We start from the raw sequence: 6,915 nt of genomic DNA, 5'->3' as shown, positions 1-6,915 counted from the left end.
AGACTTCACAGACCCCTGCTGTTCCATGACCAGGGACTCTGACATGACCTTCAGTGGGAGCATGGGTCTCTGGCATTCACCATGACCTCAAGTGACAGAGGAGGCTGCTCACATTAGGTTGTTTCTCTCCACCCTTGAGTTTCCAATTCTTCCTCTCTTCATAGTGCTAAACCATTCAGTTTCTGTTTCTCTCCCATTTCTCTACCACAACATAGTGGCTTGTGCTATGGGAAGCCATGCAGTGGGTGTCTTCAGCTTGCCTGTGCCTCATTGGCTATCCTTTTGTCCTTTAAGAGACTATTTATTTTTGTTTTATATATATATGATCCTTATTTTTTATCCGAATCCATCTATTTGCATCACATGTGGCCCTGGTGTCCACAGAGGCCAGAAGAGGATATTGGATTCCTGGAATTGGAGTTGTAGATGCGGGTTCTCATAGTGAAGCCCCGGTCTACTGCAAGAGAAACAAGTGCTTTTAACCATTGAACCAGCTGTCCAATCCCTGATTTCCTATCTTATAGGAAGTAAGGTTATAACTTGCGCTAGAAGACCACTTCTAGAACCCTGAACAGAGAGCTAAATGGTTATATGATGATGAGTGAATTCCTCTTCAGGTGATTAATATTTCATGTGTGAAGCTGAGGCACTAGGAAAGAACACTATAGCACTTAAAGCTTTCAGAGTCCTGGTGTGACATGAATTTGGGTCCTCTGGAAGAGGAACACACACTCTTAACCACTGAGCCACATCTTCAGGCCCTAGATTTGAAGAACGGAAGGATAGACAGTTGATGCAGCATTTCCTCCCTTGGGGAGCTAAGCAAAGAAAATTTTCTGTATCATGGAATTTCATTTTTTTTTAGAACGTTCTTCTAATGTGTGTTCTCATGATTGAATATTACTGTGAAACAGAGTGGTTGCAAGTTCTGGGTGTTTTGGATTGTTTTTGAAATATACACTTTTAGGCAACAGCAAAAATGTCTAGAAGAGGTAGGCATTTTAGCAAAGACTATCAGATAATTTGTGTCCACATTAAATTCTGAGAGTAGTTTTATAACATTTTATGCATCATGTCTCCCATCCACATAGCCCGTATATTTAAAACCTGAAAGAGCTGGTTGCCTAAGGAGCAAGAAATTTACAGAATGATGCTCTACAAAGAATTTATGTGCCTCTTTCCTCACCTCTCTAGGCTATTCAAGAGCTTGGGGATTTGGTGCATGGTCTTCTAATGCAAAACAATAAAACAAAACCATTACTCATTGCTTTCTCCTTTGACTTGGAGAAGCATTGACAGATGTCAACTAGTAGTTTCTTTTATTATTATTGATATCATTTTTCTTCTTGAGTGTCTGTAGGAGGAAATGTTGCATCAATTGTACCTTCTTCAGATTTATAGGCTGGAGAGATGGTTCAGTCATTTAAAAGTGTGCTGGTTTTTCAGAGGATGCATGTTCATTTTCCAGGACCTGAATCACTCAATCTTCAAGTTATTAAGAACCCTCTTTTAGTCTCTATTGACAGTTGTACTTTTGCACATACACCTCCAATAGACACACTGACATAAATGTGTGTGTGTGTGTGGTGGTGGTGCATGCCTTTTAGACCTAGCATTCAGGAGGCAGAGGCAGGTGCATCTCTGTGAATTCTAGGCCAGCCTGATCCTACATAGTGAATTTCAGAACAGCTCAGGCTATATTGTGAAACCCTGTCTCAAACAAACCAACAAACCAACAAGCCAGCCAAGCAAACACACTTCAAGTCTGATCAAGTGTTTGTTTTCACAACTAAGTACTGTTTTCTAGGGCAGGAAAGAAGGCCAAAGTGGTTTAGAGCAGGTTGTGTGGTTACAGGGGACCAGAGTTCAGCTCCTAGGACTCATATCGGGTGTGTCACAACTGCCTGTAACTCCAGCTCCAAGGGATGTAACACCCTCTTCAGGCTTCCACTGGCAACTGCACTCATAGTCACATACCCTTACACACACACATACACACACACACACACACACACACACACACACACACACACACACAATTTCTTGGAATCTCCTTTCACGAATGACATTTTTATATCCCCTGAGCAGTAAAATGTCATGGCTGCTTTAAGAAGAGCCCTTCTCATTTCTTACATGTTACCTTTACCCTGAATTTGTTTTCTGGCTGCTCACAAAGCTGCTGACAAGAAAAAGGCAAACCCCTTATCGACTCAAGATTCTACCACTAAAACTAAGTGCAGGGCGCAAAGCTCTGATGCACGTAGAATTTTTGTCTCTGTCTGTTTGTAGTCTATGTCTTCAGACTCGAATCTATCCTTTGTTGAATTTTATTTCCTTCCTCGTCATCGTCTCTAGTTTATGTGCTGCCTTTTCAACCCTGGACAACTACCTAGGACTCTTCAGTCACCTTTGTGTCTGTACTGGAGCCACGACTAGCTTTTGGGCTGCAGCCCCTGTCGCTGTTACATTCTGGATAAAGACATTATAGCGATCATAGCTTTAACTCCCAGATCCTCTATCACAAAGCTATGCAATTATGTTCTAAGTAACAGTATCTGTAAGTCTATGGACCAATCAAAGTCTTGGAGATGAACATTATTGGATGTCAGGTTTGTCTTTTGGTGATTTCTATCTGCTAAAAGCACCCACAAAGCGGATCAACATCTCTAGTACACATACGCTGTGTCATTTTAACAAAATAATTATACAGCTGGATAATTATTCTTGGTAGTGACACATGCCTTTAATCCCAGTACTTGGCAGGAAGAGGCAGGTGGATCTCTCTGAGTTTGAGGGCAGCCTGGTCTATACAGTGAGTCCAGGAGAGCCAAGGCTATACAGAGAGATCCTATTCTAAACACACATGGACATACACACACACACACACTCTCTCTCTCTCTCTCTCTTTCTCTCTCTCTCTCACACACAATGAGGAAGTGCATATTAATATGTGTAGCCCGCGTGGTCCTCTCGCCGGGAAGAAGACACGCGGACACTAGGTTCCTTCTGCAGCAACTGTTTATTTGTCTCCATCCATAGTGAAAAAAGGGGTCGAACCCAAAATCCGCACTGCTTATATACACCACAGTGCGTGTATCTGCCCACAGCGTGGTGTGTCTGCTCATGATTGGCTGTTCGCTCATTACCCTACGTAACGCCCCGGGATGGGCTGTGACATGGCGTCTTTTCACTCTACGCACATGCACCAACAGTACTCTACGCACATGCGCAAACAGTTGTCCACTAGGAGTTAACAGCGGAAGTAGGCGCCATCTTGCCATGGCGAATGCCTCTCAAGATTCACGGCTCCCAACAAATGTGATCATTGTATTTCCTTATTTCTATTAAAAATAAAATACAACTTTAAAAATTATTGAGACCAGATAAATGGCTCAGCAGATCTGGAAGCCCTTCTAGAGGGCATATGTTCAATTCTCAGTACTCTTTGCAAATACAGTACCAGGATATCTGATACCCTCTGGCTTCCTCAGGTACAAGACATACACATGGTAGACAGATACACAAGCAAACACAATACCAATACACATAAAATAATAATTTAAAAACATTACTAATACAGAAGTTTAAAAGCACTAGAGAAGTTGGGTTTGATAGCAAAATCTGCTGTGTGTTTTAAATATAAATAGCCCCAATGGTTCATATATCTAAATACTTAGTCCCTTTGGTGGAACTGCTTGGGAAGGATTAGGACGTGTGACTTTGTTGAAGGAGACATGCCACTGGGGCTGGTCTTTGAGGTTTCGAAAGCCTCATGCTACTGTTCCCAGCGTCCTCTCTGCCTCCTGATTTGAGATGTGAGCTCCCAGCTTCTCCTGCAACCATGATTCCTTCTATCATCAGATTCTAACACTTTGAAACTGTAAGCCCAATTAAACAGTTATTTTTATAAGTTGCCTTAGGTTTAATGTTTTATCACAGCAATCAAAAAGTAAGAAAGATACCTGTAATTCCAAGAGTTCTGAACCTAAGAACCAAATCCAAGGACCACCAAGATATCCAGTCCTCCAAAACAATAATAAAAGGAAGTAACCACATGTGAAGATTAGAATTTGGAGTAAAATTTGAGAAATTTAGTTCTGCACAGCAGGACATTCATGTTTAGCCAAAAGACTAAACTTTCGTTGTACATTTTCCTTTAATGAGTTCAATAATGTACAATCACAAAGCTAGAATTTGGTTTTCATTCTATAGAAAATTAGCTTTTCTTGGATTATTTATTTATACTGTGACATGAAAAGGATTTAGATTTACCTATTAAACAATCTTCTTAGAAGAAAATAATGTATCTGGATGGAATGGTTTCCTGTATTTCATATAGTTTTAATTCTTTCTCTAGACAATTTAGGCTTTTCTGATAATCAAGTTAAGTGTTATTTTTTATTAATTTTCAAAAACTAAGTGATATCTATTTTTCTTTTATGTAAATATAGATGTCATATGTCCTCTTTGGTAAATAATTGCTATTTCACAATGAGCTGAAATAATATTGACAAGTATTTTTAAATGTTCTGTGTTTTTGATACACAAACCAAAAGTCTTACTAAATTAATGCTAACTAAATTCAAAATTTACAGTTCTCAGAACAACATTCATAGAAATTGAAAAGTATTTTTCTCTTTTTGAACAAAGGTTGAATTAATTAGAGATATTTGGTATATTAGATGCAAAGTAGCCTTGTCATTTATAGTAACATTTTTCCTATATAAATGACATTGATATGAAGATGTATTAGAAAACAGTAATTCTTAGTACAAGGATACTTATAATTTTATAACCTTTCTTTTCTTCAACTTGTATATAATTTGTTGTAATTTAATAAAACATCCTCTTATAAATAAATATAAAATATCTACCTTTGTTTATCCATTTCAGAATTTAAATTTTTTATAACATAGTCTTTTTTTTTTTTTTTAAAAATAGGGTTTCACTGGCCAGCCTGAAACTTATTAGACCACTCTGACCCTGAAATCATAGAGATCTGCCTGCTTCAGCGTTTTGGAGTGCTATGGTTAAAAATTTGTGCCACCAAACCAGCCTTCATCCCATATTCTTGTCTTCATGACAGTATGGTAACTTGACTACATTTAACAAGAATCTATTCTTGTCATAATACATAACAGGAAATTACTTTAGCTTGTGTATCCATACTAGATATGGTTCTTATATTTTATTTTAAGATCCCATATCATAAGTTAATTAAAACAAAAACCAACAAAACATTTATCTCCAAGGAGCCAGAGATTTATCTTAAATAATCAAGTCTCTTGGTAAAATGTCATTTTAAGAAATGTACATTTAGTTAATGTTCTTCCTTCATAATTAAATTATCTTAGTATCATTCTGCTTAGTTTTGAGAAAACACAGGTGACTATAGAAGGTGATTGTATTTTCACAGAAAATGTATACTGTATATATTTTCTAATTCTGTCATGGTTTAATCACTTGAGGCTTGCAGGAAACTTGTTCAGATCTCTACAGTGAACCTCTTAAGTATATTAATAACTCCTCATTCTCACAGAGACAGCTGCTTTCTGCCTGGAGTCATTTTAGGAATCAGCAATGATGTAATGGAAAGTGAGCTAAGCCTGGGGATGACTGGGATCTCCTACTGTGTATCTTTAGGAACACCATAACTGTGCAGAGTTCCAGTGCCCTTCTTTATTAAATGAGGTTAATGTTATCCACATTACACATTTCTTGAAAATTAATTTACCAGTGTAAAAGTGTATCAAGAAACTCCAGAAATAGCATTTGACAGGTGATATCACTTATGAGTGAAGATTTGAAAATTACAATTAAGAGTAAACTTAATGTTTTACTTTATAGCTCCAAGAGGATATAAATACCATTCCTTGTGTGGAACAAAATTATGTGGTTTCATAACCTTGGTTAATTTGCTTAAGTTTTTTGAAAATGATTTTCTGCTATAGAAATAAGAGAGATATAAATCTGAAGAGATGACTGAGCAGCTAAAAACTGGCTACCCTTCCAGAGGATCTGTGTTCAATTCTGACCATCCACATGGGAGCTTTCAGCCATATATGTAACACAAGTTTGCAGTGGCTATGATGTCCTCTTCAGACCTTCTCAAGTATTGCATCTGTATAGTGCACAGACATACATAAAGGCAAAACACCCATACATATAAAATAAAATGGAAAAATGAGTGAGAATATTTGAATGATAACTTAAAGATAAACTTTGAATCATAATATGTGTGCCCAACATACAGATCCAATACTGAGGCATGGTGACAGCTATGGTACTGCAGACTATTGTCCAAGACTTATATTCTTGGCAGTTGTGGCATATCACTTTAATCCCAGCACGTGGAGGCAGAGACAGATGGATTTCTGTGTTCAAAACCTAGTCTATCGAGTTCCAGAACAACCAGAGCTCTTATAGAGAATACCTATCTCAAAAACGGAAGCAAAACAAACAAACAAAACAAACAAACAAACAAGATTTTCACAAGTTCAGTGACAAGTTAACACTGTCAAAAGATACTTGAGAATTAAGTAATATTAATACCCCAATGGTTATTTTTGTAACTACAATGATTATGTTTTTAGTTTTGTTTGCTCTGGATGCTAAGATTAATTACAATGGTTAATCCAAAGCCCCTCACCCTTTTTTACTGAATTTGGCTGGTGTCATTGAGTAGATTTACAGTGTAAATAAAATCAAACTATTTCAAAATAAGAAAGAATTTGGTGTGACTTGCCTTCAAATTATAAATGCTCTCAGTAATATATACTTCTATTTGAATAAGAATATTTGTTAAAGATGAACATTTAGTTATATAGATATGCATGTAGGTTTTTAAAGTGATGTGATAAATGATGTCACAGGTATAGTTTAAAGGTATGAAAGGTAACTATATATATATATATA

The sequence above is a fragment of the Mastomys coucha genome, unplaced genomic scaffold (assembly GCF_008632895.1).
Source record: "Mastomys coucha isolate ucsf_1 unplaced genomic scaffold, UCSF_Mcou_1 pScaffold23, whole genome shotgun sequence".
In the NCBI taxonomy this organism is placed as follows: Eukaryota; Metazoa; Chordata; class Mammalia; order Rodentia; family Muridae; genus Mastomys; species Mastomys coucha.
This window is presented reverse-complemented; position numbering follows the sequence as displayed.